The 15879-nt window shown below is 35.9% G+C and overlaps 1 long non-coding RNA gene across 1 annotated transcript; it reads right to left on the bottom strand.

The window, feature by feature from the left end:
* Window positions 1-9159: 9159 nt before the first annotated feature.
* LOC148783847 (uncharacterized) lies at window positions 9160-11368 on the bottom strand. Its single transcript, XR_016044552.1, has 2 exons — window positions 9765-11368; window positions 9160-9446 (listed from the first exon to the last, which is right to left on the bottom strand). It is a non-coding gene; the product is annotated as an uncharacterized LOC148783847 (long non-coding RNA).
* Between the last annotated feature and the right edge of the window lie 4511 nt (window positions 11369-15879).

The raw sequence follows: 15879 nt of genomic DNA, 5'->3' as shown, positions 1-15879 counted from the left end.
TTATGTGATTTGCCTGTGTAGAGAAAGCATCAAAGGCAAGCCATGGGGAAGAACAATGTTAGAAAATCAAAGTTAACTGTAGTAGACTTAAAATTGAAAACTAAGTTATTACAACTTAATTAACCTAAAACTGAAAAATAATTCATTTTTAGAATCAAATTCGAAGCATAAGATTGTTAGGGTTGGGCATTAGAGAGAGATAGATTACATTAAGAGAGAGAAAGATGTATACCTTTTAAGTTGTAGAGAAAAACCTTGTTGAAAGATTACGATGTGAGAGATGGGAAGAGAGTGACCACATTCAAAGGGGAAAGAGAGAATAAATAAGAGGAGAAAGACCCCGTTAAAAGGGAAAAGAGATAATAAATGAGAGAAGAGAGAGTTCGTTGAGAGGGGACGAGTTAGAGAAATAGAGGGAATAAATATTGAGAGAGTTTTACAGATAAGTAACAATGTATAGATAACTAATAAATACTATATTGAGAAATAAGGAGTTACCATGAGAAACCCTTGAGAGAGAGGAGAGAGAAGAGAGACAGATCGTTGGGGGAGAGATAATGAATATTGAGAGAGAGTTTTAAAGAGAGAGATGGAGACATTTCTAAAATAACATTGAGAAATAATCAGAGAAAAAGAGAGACTTTAGACAAGAGGGAGGGAAACTTGAGGAAAGATTGAGATTTTAATTGAGAATATTGATAAATATAATGGAGAGAAAAATATGGGGGAGAGGCATTTGAGGAAAGATATAATAATAATAGATTTTAAATGAGATTGTAGATAAAAACGAGGGTGAGAGATTTTAGAAAAGAGAGACTTGGAAAAATTGTAGAGAGGGGGAGAAACTGTAGAGAGGGAGACAGAGGGAGAGAGATTGAAGGAAAAAGAGAGGGAGAAAGATTGTAGGAAAAAGAGAAGGACACGTGGCATAAGAATAGATAGGGTATTGCTCTCACTTAATGTATATATGGAAAAAGTTTGGGTGAGTCCACTAGCTCACAGGAAAAGATTGAATCATCTTACTATATATATATATATATATATATATATATATATATATATATATATATATATATGAAAAAAGATCATGTCAGCCCATGACCTGACCATTACAGTATAAGCCAATGGGCCATATTGAATTTGGGCCCAATCCAATGGTCACGATTCTATTTCGTATTTGAATTTTATTTTTTTTATACAAATCCAAATCACTCGAAATTTTGAGCGTCTATTCTTAAAAAATAATATAATCTAATAAAGATATTAAACAAATCATTATAAAAGTATAAATTGATCAAAATAACCCTAAAACTTTTCTAGGGTATTTTAATCAATTTATATTTTACGAATTATTTTTTTTTATTTTTATTGAGTGTGCCTTGATGAGTAGAAGGTAAGTTTAAATTTTTAAGTGATTTGGATTTGTAGAAAAAAAAAATGAAAATTCAAATACAAAATAAGGTTGACTGTCAGATCGGCTTAGATTCAATCTAGGTCATTGGCTGATATTGTAGTATTCAGCCCGTGGGCTGACAGCATCTTTTCCCTATATATATATATATATATATATATATATATATATATATATATATATATATATATATATATATATATATATATATATATATATATATATATATATATATATATATATATATATATATATATATATATATATATAAAGTAGAAAAAAGTATAAAGATAATATGAAAGAGGGCAACTAGGGGCACAATAAAAGGACTTTTAGGATAAAGCACGGTGTATATATATTTAACAAAGTATTTACCCCTACATATTTAACAAAGTATTTACCCCTACACCTGCAAGATCTCTTACAATATCCAATTATAATCAAACCATTCTTGAAATAAATAAAATAAAAATAAAATCGGTTCTCAATTGGTACCTCTTCAAATACAATTCTTTATTCAAAAAACAAAACTAGAATTTATTGCTTTATGAGAAGAGAAGTAAATATTTAAAAATGTAAGATTGCCGCAGATTATCCCACCTAGGCTTAGGCGTGCCACCGAAAGAGAATTCCCCAAAGAGAAAAATATATCTAATGATAACTTGGAGAGAGAGAGATAAAATTGGGGCGTACCTCCCTTTTGTAATCCCAGGCCCTTTCCAGAGAGTGCTAAATTTTGGGGCAAGGAGAGAGAATTCTTAAAGAGAGAGAAGAGAATGTGTATCTCATTTTATGAAGGGAGACCTCCTTTTATAGATTTTTCCTCAATTCGTTGGGTCAAATATCAACCGTCGATCTAAGGAGACTTATGGGGTGAGAGATTTGAGCTATCGATCTCTTTGATCCACCATCAAGATTCAAAAAGATAAGCTAGAGCCTTATCCTCCATTTCTTAAATCTATTCCATCAAATAAGAAAAGCTTATATTTTAATATATTAAATCTTTATTTATTTATCATATAAGTTGGCTATACCTAGAAAGATAAGCCAACGAAGAGGATAAATCTTATATTTTATTTAAAACATTGAAAAATTAGTTTCTCTTAATTTATAAATTCAAATGATAAAAATAAAATATCAGAAAATTCACAAAAATTCAAATAAACATTTTAAAAATCACATAACGTAAAATTAATTATTTTTAATGGAAATCAGATTCGTTAGATCTAGGAAATTATCAATACATGGGAGCACTCCACCTTCAACTACGAATCACGATCCGCCTAACTTTCTCAAACTGATCCAGTAGTTCCCATGACCCACACTCTACTGCAGGGGTTCATGATTGGACTACCAAAGTCAGCCAATAAACTAAGGGATGCTATCCCAATTTATGGATTTCAGGTTCTCCCGTAGAGACAAAAATTATGGTTCTCCAGACCATGATGCAACCATGACTCTATGGTGCATAGGAGTAATCTCTCGTACATGTACACGCTTCACCCTCATTGGTGAATCTCAAAACGGCTATCTATGTACATGCCGTGTGATGATATAATGATTAGGTTTTAGCCCTGTCTCTAATGGTTATTCATCACACGCAAGGGCCACACAGTCCCTTAGCTCTCATCTGAGCATATTCCAACTCTTCAAGGGATAACCCACTAAACCCTTCTCGGTAGATCCCTAAGCTCAGGTATCTTGGGTTTTTCCAAATCTCAGCTGGCCTACCGCGTCGAACCTAGTCCGAGTATCAGCAACTAACATTTGCCGATTATGGTTCACAAAAAGACCACACTTCCACTGAGTTTATGTTCCACTACATAAAATGCTTAGATAAGCTCTCATAAGGCCTTTAAAGGCCACATAAACCTAACACACAAGTCCCGAGTAATGGAAGGAATTGGGAAAAACATTTGCATATGATGGTTTTGAGGGATTTTATGAATGAGCAAAAAAAAATTCTAACAAAATGATACGCACATACTTTCACCCTTCAAAACCAACATCTGCAAAACCTGATTTTGCGTCTATGCCAAGCCCCAAATGACCCATAAAAAGTAGGGAAATTAATGTAAGACTTTTTTCTTTTAGATATTTAAACTTTTTTATTTTTAAATTATAAATAAATTTTACGAGCAAGTATGTTTTTTCCTCTTTTTGTTTTTTTCCCAAAATGCTTTTGGTTTGGAACTTGGAGATCTAAACTAGCTTATTTGTTTTTTTGCCCTTATTCTAGATTCAAATCTTGAGGTTTCGAATTGTTTATTTTGTTAAAAAAAATTTTCAAAACCTGGAGTTGCAAACAAGATTCGCGGTTAAAACCTTGGTTTGGAAGTCCAAGTTGTGAATTGCCCCTTGTGAAATAAACTACATCTTGGCGATGAAGCCATAGTCCCTACTTTATAGAAAAGTTCCTAATTATTAGGGAAGTTACGTGATCTTTTATGTGGTCCTATTATATAAGAAACTACATCCTATTTGTATGCGGTGTGAAGCTTTTGGGTGGGAAAGATCATTTTGCATCGTATGGAAAGATAAATCCTATCTTGTAGACTCCTTATTTGATGGGAAATAAAATCCTATTGGGTAGGGAAGTAAATCCCATTAGATGTAGGAAATATATTCCAATTAGGAAAGAGATGAGAGAGGCTACCCTCTTGAGTTATATAAGCTATGTAGAGAGAGAACAAAACACATTGAAATTATACAAGGGAAAATCTAGAGAAAAGTGGGTTAGCTCTTTAGTTCCCAACAAAACCCACAACATAGAACTCGAAAAAAAAAAAAAAAAGAACAGGATAAAGAGCAGATACAACCCGAAAAATAAGAATAGAGAGTGGACAATAGACAACCCCCAATAAAACAACAGAGAGCGAAGGGTAGAGAAAGAAAAACAGAGCGAAAATCTCAGTACCACGAAAAATTCTCGTGAGCTTTCTAAGACAAAATCAACCGGAATAAATAAGACAATCAAATTTCAGTCAAAGAAAAAGAAAAGGCGCAATGGTACCAACCGCCAGAAAACTATTAACGACATATCGATTTCCATCAAGACAACCAGAAATCGAGGGCCCTACTTCTCTCCAAAAGAAAAGAAAACTTTTTTTCTTTGCCCACTAGAGCAGAAAACTTTTTTTCTTTGCCCACCCGAGCAAGATCAAACTGATAGACCGAATCCTTGCTTTGATACCATGTGAGAAATTGTATTTCTGTATATTTGGGCCTTAAGCCCTCATAGAAGATGTATTTCAAAGCTTATTGAAGCTGTGAATAAGAACCCCAATTTATAGAGTTACAAAACTGTGTACTACTAAAAAAAGTAACGTATGCAATGAGTCATCTTCTTAATATGAGTACACATAAAAGGAAGGAAAATATTGTACCAAAAAATAAGTGCAAGTTACTATAATTTCCACAGGTATTCTAGCAAGAGAAAGATCATGTTTTAAGGCTTAAGTAAGATTGAGTTTGTAATCCCTTGTATTCTCCATACTTGCATGATGTTTTTTTTATTTGTGGAAGAGAACTTTTGGAGCCCCGTGGACCTAGGCAACTTATCAAACCATGTAAATCTTTGTGTTTCTATTATGGGAATATGTTTATAGCACAGAGAAGATCAATGGAAAGAATTATAGGTAGATATCAATCAATATCTAAATTAAGAAAGCATAAGAAAGTGAAGTGTTTGAGCTGTGGAAAGTTAAGCAATGTAAGGAAAGATTGTATGACACAAAAAGGGAACCAGGAAGCCCCTAAATTTGGTTCTGATGTGAAGCACAGTTCAAATGGATCTCTGGGAAATTTAGTAGAAGAAATTGAGTTTTCTGAAGATGAAGAAGTTCTGTTTGTAGATAAGTGAGGAAGTTTTACAGTTTTGGATATTTGATTCAGGTGCATCCTTTCACATAACTCCACATAGACTTTGCCATGACGTGACACGCACGTATGGGTCATATGAGCGAGAGTGAACTCAAGGCATTTCTCGATAAAAACCTTCTTCTTGGATTAAAATCTTTTAATTTAGAATTTTGTGAGTTATGCTTATTTGGAAAACAGAGCAAATTGCGCTTTGCTTTGTCCGCAGCTAAAAATAAGGATTTTTTTTTAAATTGATTCATTTGGACACATGGCAATCACATGTTGTATCTATGGGTGGTGGTGCATATTTTGTCACTTTTATTGATGATTTTTCAAAAAACGTGTAGATTTATATCCTAAAAAATAAATAAGATGCCTTCAGTTGTTTCAAAAAATTTAGGGCCTTGGCAAAAAATCAAAAAGGTAAGAGCATCAAATGTCTAAGAACTGATAATAGGGGAGAATTTTGTTTTGGTGAATTTAATAATTTTTGTAGTCAGCATGGTATTCCTAGGTAGTTGACAGTTCTTAGAACATCTCAACAAAATGGTGTTGTTGAGAGGATGAATCATACCATTATGGAACGTATCAAGTGTATGTTGAGTGCTGTAAGGTTAGAGCAGTGTTTATGGGCAAAAGCAATTTGTATAGCTTGTTTCCTAATCAATAGGTCTCTCAGTTCTGATATTAACTACAAGACACCATAAGAGGTTTGGATATTTAAACCCATTAATTATTCTTTCCTTCATGTTTTTTGTTGTGATACATATTCTTTGATTACAAAGGAGAAAAGAACTACGTTGGATTAAAAATTCAAGAAGTGTGTTTTCTTGACTATGTTGATGGTACATAATGGTACAGATTGTGGGATCCTACTGACCACTTGGTTATATAGTGGAGATGTTATTTTCATTGAAAATTCCATGTAGAAAAAGAAAGATGACCCAAATGCAAAAACTATTGAGGTGGAATATACCCATGAGAACTAGCTAGATAGTGGTTAGGACCAAAAACCTGAAATTATCCTAGAGTTTAAAGAATATTTATGTGATATTGAATTAAGAGAATCTGATAGACCTAAAACAACTCATGTGAGGCTTAACAACTATGTCTTATCCTATGCTGACCTAACATAAGAGGGTGAGCTAATTTCTTTTTGTGAGGCATGTGAGGTCGATGAAGTCGGTCAATGGAGAGCATTTATGAAAATATAAATGGAGGCCCTGTGAAAAAATAAACATGTGACCTCGTCAAATTACCAGAGAAGAGAAAGGCAATTGGTTGCAGGTGGGTCTTCAAGAAGAATAAAGGTCCTGATGATACTATTGAAAGGGACATAGCTCAATTGGTTGTGAAAGGTTGATAACTCTGAATTGAGTATATTTTCTATTCAGCGATGAAGCGTATAAATAGACAAGGGTGTACATAGAATCCCATAGAAGAAGGGAATTCAAATAAAATAGTTATAACAACTTTGACAAAGTCATAAATAGCTTTTCTTGGATGACTTGACAAAGTCAATACTTAGTTGTGATACTCCCCCTCAAGTTGGAGTGTGAGGGTGGAGAACACCCAACTTGCTCCAAAGATGTAGAAATTGTTCTTTACCAAGAGGTTTAGTGAAAATGTCCGCGCGTTGATTGTTGTTGCAGAGATAACGAGTTTGGATGAGACCTGCTTGTAATTTCTCTCTAACAACATGACATCTAGCTCGATGTGCTTGGTGTACTCATGAAGACTGGATTAGAAGCAATGTGTAGCACTGCTTGATTATCATAATAAAGGTGCATGTGAGCATGTGCAACTCCCAAGTCACGAAGGAGATACTTAAGCCAAAGTAGTTCACAAGTGGTTGTCACCAAAGCGCGATATTTTGCTTTAACAGTGGAGCGGGATACAGTACTCAGTTTCTTTCTGCGTCAGGAAATGGGGTTGTTTCCAAGAAAAGTGCAGTAACCTGTAACTGTGAGTTAAATAAGCCTTCCAACTAAATGTTGATAGGAGCCTGGATCTGGAAGGAGAATGTCATCATCGGAGTTAAGCTTCAGGTTTTGTTCCATGGGAAATGCAGATGGTTTAGCTCCAAGAACGCCGGATTCAACTAGAATGTCAATGGTGTATTTTCTTTGAGATAAAAAGATACCTTCCTTGGATCGGGTGACTTTTATGCCAAGAAAATATTTCAGTGGTTCAAGATCTTTGATCTTGAATTTGTTCTGCAAAAACGTTTTGATGAAATTGATGCTAAAAGAGTCATTGTCGGTGATGATGTTATCGTCAAAGTAAACAAGGACAACAGTCAGTAGATCAGTGCCCTTCAAGGTGAACATAGAGTGATCAGTCAGAGACTGGTGAAAGCCGGCCTGAAGAATGGTAGTGGATAACTTGGCAAACCAGTTCCTTGAAGCTTATTTCAAGCCATATAACGACTTGGTGAGCCGACAAACTAGATGTTTTCCATACCCACCCTTATGAGAGAAGCCAGGAGGAAGTTGCATGTAGACTTCTTCAGCTAAGTCTCCATGGAGAAAAGCATTGTTGACATCGAGTTGAAATAATGGCCAATTTCATGCAGCTGCAACGACAAGTAAGCAGCGAACAGTGACCAGTTTGGCAACGGGTGCAAATGTCTCATGATAATCTATGCCTTCAGCTTGGGTGAAGCCCTTCGCAACCAGTCGAGCTTTGTATCGCTCAATGTTCCCATCAACGTTGTATTTGATCTTATACACCCACTTATCCAATGACATGCTTATCAGGTGGTAAAGGAGTGACTATCCAAGTATGATTAGCCTCTAAAGCATGTATTTTTGCTGTCATAGCATCTCGTCAATGAGCATCTTTCATGGCAGATGTAAAAGTCCTAGGTTCATAGTTAGTACTAACGGATGCAAGAAAAGCTCGATGAGTAGGAGAAAATTTATGGTAAGAAATGGAATTTGAGAGTGGGTAGGAAGTACCTGTGTGAGGGACCAACGAAGAAGAGTGATTGTCCAAGGTGTTGGAAGAAAAGATGGCAGGAGAACATGAGTAGTCGGCAAGCCAGCTAGGTGGTCAATGCGGTCCGTCAGATTTGCAAGGGGGAATGAGTGGTGTCGAATGGGTGGAAGTGGTGGGGGGCGATGATGGTGGATGAAATGGGGTAGTGTCAACAGCTGGTGGTGGTGGTGAAGCAGTTGGAACAGCTGGAGAAGAGGAGTTGTCAACGTCCTCAATGATGGGGAGAGGTGTGGAGGGTTGATGAATGGCGGATGAAATGGGGACCTCCTTGAAAGGGAAATTCGTTTCATGAATGGTAATGTCTCGGCTGACATAAAACTTTTGTTCATCAAGGTCATGAATTTTCTATAGGGGTAACCGATAAAGATGCAGCAGCGAGGACAAGGGCTAAGTTTGTCGGATGTTTTGATATGAGCATAACATAAACAGCCGAATACGGGAAGGTGGTTATAGTTGAGTTTGCTATAAAACAAAATTTCATGTGGAGATTTGCCTTGAAGAAGTGGCGAAGACAGTTTGTTTATGAGATAGGTGGCTGTTAATACGCACTCACCCCAAAAAATAATGGGAAGGCCTACTTGAAAGCGAAGTGCGTGAGCTCCCTCAAGCAAGTGGCGGTGTTTGCGCTCGACTACTCCACTTTGCTGGGGTGTGTTAACACAAGATCGCTGGTGAAGAATCTCTTTTTCAAGAAGAAAGGCTTGCATTTGGTGGGAGAGGAACTCAGTTCCATTGTCATAACGAATAGTTTGATAGTAAAACCGAATTGGTTTTGGACCATGGCACAAAAATGTTTAATATAAGAAAATGTTCAGATTTGAATTTCATTAGACAAGTCCATGTGCAGTGTGTGGGTGTGGAATAGGCTCCCCATATATCACAATGTATAAGGTTAAAAGGAATAGAACTTTTATTAAAACTGAGAGAAAAATGCTCTCTGGTTTTTTTTTGCTATAGGACAAATAGTACAAGGACTACACTTATTATGCAAAGAAGAAAGAGAAAGATCTTTGGATAAGTCGTGCAAACGCTGATTGGATCGATGTCCAAGCTTGTTGTGCCAAAGTTAAAAGGAGGAAACTTGAGAGCAGTGGAAAGCTGGTTGTATGTCCTTGTAAATGTAGAGGTCATCTCGTTCCTCACCCAGACCAATCACTTTCTTCGTGGTAAGGTCCTGAAACACACAAAAGTCGGGAAAGAACACATCAGCACAATTGTGGGTTTTGATTAATTTATTCACAAAAAGTAAATTCAAATCAAAAGAAGGAATGCAAAGGATATCAATGAGATGAATATTAGATGAAAGAGTGTAGTTTGCTTTTTGAGAGACATGAACAATATCACCATTTAGAAGTCGAATAGATTGGGGGTTGTGGGAGAGGTGTTGTGATGGATGTGTAAGATGAGAAGGAAGCCATGTGATCAGATGCTCTGGTATCGATGATCCAAGAGGATGACAGAGAAGACAGAGAAGCACATGAAATTTTCATACCAGCTAAGTTGGCTGAAGAGAAGTTATGTTCAGTATTGAGGAGAGACATTAGTTGAGAGCGTTGAGTAGGTGAGAGATGCACAACAAATGGAGGGATCATGTGCTTCGGAGCTGGTGGGAACGTTGGAGCAGGAATTAACTACAGCAGCAACAGATTTGTCGTGAAGCTTGCGTTGAGATTCATGAGGCTTGGTGCATTGTGCACGGATGTGGCCAAAGAAACCATAGTAGTCGCAGCGTGGATGTTCTCGTCCTCGAGAGCCATGCCCACGGCCTCGATCATTATGTTTAGATGGTAGAAAGCATTAGTGCGACCTCATCTATGGCCAACATTGTTAGTGTGAATGGAGGCCATTGCATCACTTTCCAGAGGTTGAGAAACATACAAATGCATGTTGCGTTGCTTTTCGTCTTGGAGAATGAGAGCATAGGTCTTACTCAAGGATGACAAGGGGTCTTGCTTCGAACATTGGAGAAAGAATCATTCAATCCCATGAGAAATTGAAAACTCTTTCATTTTGCTTCAGCGGTAAGACATCTTTCATAGCACAACAAGGACACGTGGTTATGGTGGTTAAAGAATCCAACCCATCCCAGTACCCTTTAAGAGTGGTGCAGTAGAATAAAACAGAGAGCTGATCTTAAACATGGTTGGAAATATTGCGGGTAATGCGATAGATTTGAGCAACATTACTTTGTGAGAAGCACTCTTTAATATCATCCCAGGCATCTTTAGTGATGTCAAAGTAGATTATGATGTTTGTAAGGTCCTTGTGAACAACGATCCAAATCCATGAAAGAACCATTGTATTGCAGTGGCTCCAAGATTGAAAGGTACCTACGGATTCTTCTGGTTTTGAGAAGGTACGGTCGATAAAGTGAAACTGTTTTTTGGCTGAGAGAGTTGTTTGCATAGCTGTTTTCCAGAGAGGGTTGTTGTCCTCAGTTAAGGGATGTGTAACAAGCACCATCCCGAGGTTATCTGAGTGGTGGAGGAAGAAAGGTGAACTTTCTGCAACAGAACCCGTAGAAGCACCATTGTTGACTTGATCATTCGACATTAGTGGTGGGCGGAAAAAAAAGGATAAGAGAGGGAAGGTGGTGACAACAGTGGGTGAAAAAGAGCAGTGAAGAACAGAGAGAGAAAGAGTCGTTGTTGGGCTTTTTGTTTGTAGAGAGAGAAAGTGGGAGGTAGCAGAGGGGGTAGCAGGTTGGTGGACAACTGAGAGAGGGCTGGTGAGATGGGGGCTGGACTATCGTTGATGGTGGAGGTGAAAATGGGGATGGCAGGGAGGAGGAAGGGGCGGAGATGGCACATGATTAGGGAGTTGGTGCTGATGGGTGAGATGGCACAGGATTAAGGATCAGCGAGTGATCAGGGAGGGATAGAGCCAACAGGGCATTCCACTGATGATCTTTATGTGCTCGATATCACAAGTGCCAAATCTCGGTGGAACAAGGTGGGGGTTCAAGGGCCAAGTCCAGGACCCTGTTATGGCCACGCAATGGTTATGGTATTTCAGCGGTACCTTGTGGCTGTCAGTGGGAATGACGGCAGACGGGCGTTGTCTGATGCATGGGTTTTAGATACAACCCAAAAACCATACCTTATTAGAGAAGAAACGTATAAATAGGTATAAATAGACAAGCGTGTACATAGAATCTCATAGAAGAAGGGAATTCAAATAAAATATTTACAACAACTTTGACAAAGTCCTGAATAACTTTTCTCGGATGACTTGACAAAGTCAATATTTCGTTGTAATAAACGTTATGCTTAGAAATCAGGTATTGATTTTGATAAGATTGTTTTCTACTGTTGTGCACACGTCCCTTGTTAGAGCTGTTTTGGCTATGGCTGCTGTTCTTGATTTAGAGTTAGAACAATTAGATGTGAAAACTAAAAAAATAAATTTATACGACCCAACCTGAGAGTTTATTAAGGAAAGTAAAGATAATTTAGTTTGTAGGCTCAAGAAATCATTGTACGGGTTGAAACGGACGCCGAGGTGTTGGCACAAATCTTTCTTGTTGAGCTTGAATTTTCATAGATGTGAAGCTAACCATTGTACCTATTTCGTGGATATGATGGTGGAAGCTTTATTATCTTGTTATTATATATCGATGACATGGTTGTTGCAGGACCAAACAATGATAATATTACAACACCTAAGGCTCAGTTGGCTAGGGAATTTGAAATGAAAGAATTGAGAGTCGTTAATTGAATTCTTGGGATGAGTGTACTTAGAGAGAGGAAGAACAGAAAAATCTGGTTAACTCAGAAGAGTTACGTGAAGAGGGTTATGTGGCGCTTGAATATGCAAAATGTCAAACCAGTTAGTACCTCATTTCCTATGCATATGAAGTTGTCTTCGAATAATGTCTTAGCACCGAAGTACAAAAGATACAGATGTCTCGAGGACCGTATTCATCAGCAATAAGGAGCCTCATGTTTGTTATGGTTAGCACCAGACTTGACATAGCACAAGCAGTGGGAGTTGTGAGCAGATATATAACAAATCCTAGCCATGATCACTGGCCTACTGTGAAATGGATCTTTCAATATTTGAAGGGAACTTGTGATGCTGGTATTTGTTACAATAGAATAGGTTTGAAAGTAACTGGTTATGTCGATGCTGACTTGCAAGTGACTTGGATAAAAGAAGGTCTACTACCATATATGTTTTTTCTTTGAGAGGTGGTGTAGTTAGTTGCTTATCAAGGTTGTAGTCTGTAGTGGTGTTGTCTTCTACAAAGGCTGAGTATATGTTATTTATTCATGCATCTAAAGAAGCAATTTGGCTAAACAAGTTACTTGGTGAGTTTCGAGTTGTGCAAGAAGGTATACCGCTTCATTGTGATAACCAAAGTGTCTTGTTTTTAACAAAGAATACAACTTTCCATGTCAAGACTAAACATATTGATGTTTATTATCACTTTATTCGTGATGTGGTAGAAGATTTAAAACTTTATTGCAGAAAATTCATACTAATGACAATCTAGTAGATATGTTGATTAAGCCCATACAGAAGGGGAAGTTCACTTAGTCCAGAACTTCCTTGCGGCTTATGGTTACTTGATGATTAGTAACTGATGGGCAGAAATTTCTTGGAGTAGACAAGTTAAAATGGAAATATGTCTTCAAGTGGGAGAATGTTGGCGATGAAATCATATTTCCTAGTTTATATGAGTTCCTAATTATTAGGGAAGCTACATGATCTTTTATGTGGTCGTATTCTATAGGAAACTATATCCTATTTCTATGGGCTGTGAAACTTTTGGGTTGGAGAGATCACATTACATCCTATGGTAAGACAAATCCTATCTTGTAGACTCCCTATTTTATAGGAAATAAAATTCTATTGTCTAGGAAACTAAATCCCATTAGAAAATCTAGTCCAATTAGCAAAGGGATGAGAGAGGCTGACGTGACCCTCTTGGGTTATATAAGATGTATAAAGATAGAATAAAACACATGGAAATTATGCAAGGAAAAATCTAGAGAGAAAATGGTTAGTTCTTTAGTCCTTTTGAATGGGTATTCTAGTGAGAGAAATACCTTGTTTTAGGGTTTGAGAGAGAGAGCTTATAGTCCCTTATACTCTCCATGCTTACATAATGTTTTTTTAATTAGTGGAAGAGAATTTATGCTACCCATGGACGTAGGCACCTTGCCGAACATAAATCTTTGTGTCTTTATTATTTTATTTTTCTGCACTATTTTTCTTTTCCTTATGTCTTCCAAACCTTGGTTTTTATCTTCTACATCATATGTATAAGTTTTTATCTTCTATATCTACACCAAACCTCGGCAATTCAATCAGGTTTTTTGGTTAAACTTTAAGTTCTAGACAGAAAGTTAACTGAAAAAAAAGACTTCTAAACAAGATTTTTGGTTAAAATTTCAGTTCAGAACTTTCTTAACCAAAATTTTAATGAAAACAAGATTTAGTTCCAAACCTAGAACAAGGAAAGATAACCAACAAGCTGGTTGAAAACTGTCGCTTCTGAGCAAATGGATTTTTGGGGAAAATTAAAAATTTTGGGGACATTGCTTAAAGGACTCGGTTCTATGCGGCCAAACCCGCATATGTAGAAATGCAGGCCTTTTATAAATCTATTTTTGAGATGGATTTTTGGAATAATTTTTAAGGACATGTAATCTCTAACATGGAGACCATGAATATATAAAAAAAAGTAAATTTTAAAAATAGAAATAATAATTCTCGTAAGAAACATTTTGTAAATTTTTAAAAATAGAAATAATAATTCTCGTAAGAAACATTTGGACCTTTAGCTTCAACTGTTTTTAGATGGAACACCTACTTGCATCTATCTTTAAGATGGATCTTTTACAATTTTTGAACTGCATATGTAGTCATGCGGTTCACCCCGCATGAAAAAATTTTCTTTGTTTAAATACTCTAAAAACATAAGAATTTTCACATTATACCTAAAAGGTAAAATTACACCACGAAACTGTGTTAGAAAAATAAAATTTAGGTGCCCAAAAGCATGATGCCTAGAAGATCATTTCTGTACTAATGTGGAATTGAAAGTTCAAAAAATGGTCCGGAATTAAGAGATCTACAAGCACTATAAAATAGATAATCCAAATATGTGTTACAAATTCTATTTTTGAAGCTTAATTTTTCCAGGAAATTTATGCAAGGTCCTAAAATAAAATTTGAAATTAAAAGTGGTCTATATTTTTGGTTATTTCACAGTGAAGTCTAAAATTTTTAAGTATTTTTTATTCTTAATATGCCCCTAGTTTAAAAGACTAAATTTTGAACCGCCAATAACACAAAAAACAACAAAGTGATTAGGTGGTTCGAAAGTTGCATATTCAAATTAGCCAAAACACACGACCGTTTGGCAAATGTATTTTCGAAATTGGGAAGTTTTGGAGTCTACAAGCTAGAAGATTTGACATCTCAATCTAGAAAATATTGTATTGGATAAATTGTTTGGTATTCTAAGGAATTGTTGAAACTTGTGTTTGATAAACCTATAAATTTCTACACTTGGAGATCTGCAAAAAGAGTTAATTTTGAAAGCATGATTGTGTATTTCAATTTTATTTTTTTGGTAGGTTAGACAAAGCTGAAAATTGGGTTATCTATGTTTCTCACCCACATGCACCTGTAAAAAGTACATATAAAATAATTTGAAAAAAGAAAATGACCCAAATACTCCTAAAATGGCAAATCATTTTGATATATATATATATATATATATATTATTTTTATAGATAAGCCCTAACGATATTTCTTGTTTTTATAAATAAGCCCTAACGATATTTTTTTTTTAGATAAGCCCTAACGAGGCGAAGTCACCCACAAATTTTCATATTGATATGACCAAAAATTAAAATTGAAAAATGAAAGAAGGCCGAGTTACAATGAAAATAAAACATGCCATAAGTGTTTTTGTATTTTGGATGAATCGAAAGTTCGATTTTCTAACTAAGGTAAAATGAAAATAAAAAGTTTGATTACTTTGGGCCTCTCCATAGATTGTACGATGACTACTTTTTACGAGAAAATTATTTTGGATCCATTCATAAATTACCTATTTCTTTTATCCATTGCTATTTAAAATATAAGTGATGATCCTATGAGATCCTCTCACATCTATGTGTGTAGGACTTTAAATGATCATCATTAAATTTAACACATATTTTTTAAAAAATCAAGCCATAAACCTATGTGATAACTTTTTTAGAGATATGTGCTAAATTTAGTAGCGATCCTTTGAAATCCAATACACACATAAATGCGAAAGGGTCTCGTATAATCATTACTCCTAAAATATATATTGAGAAAGTTCAAATTTTCAATTTGAAGGCTTATTTGTATCGAGAAGATTACAATATTTATGTTGGGTATCAAAAGTATCGAAAAGAATAATGCCTAGAAGCGGGTTATCAATAGTGCAAATGGTTTGATAGGGCGGCCGACCTGTCAAAATAAGTAGAGCATCAACCTCATAACGCATCGAAAATTGCAATTCAGGAGCCTTAGATGGATCATCTTTGATTGAACATTATAGTCGCGAGAAAAAAAAAAATAAAATTTAAGCGTATATATGGTAACAAATTATCTTGACTATC

Source organism: Amborella trichopoda, chromosome 1 (genome assembly GCF_054954075.1).
Source record: "Amborella trichopoda isolate Santa Cruz 75 chromosome 1, AtrichopodaSantaCruz75HAP2 v2.0, whole genome shotgun sequence".
Classification (NCBI taxonomy): domain Eukaryota; kingdom Viridiplantae; phylum Streptophyta; class Magnoliopsida; order Amborellales; family Amborellaceae; genus Amborella; species Amborella trichopoda.
Note: the sequence above shows the minus strand (reverse complement) of the source record. Positions and strands in the feature narration are given on the sequence as shown.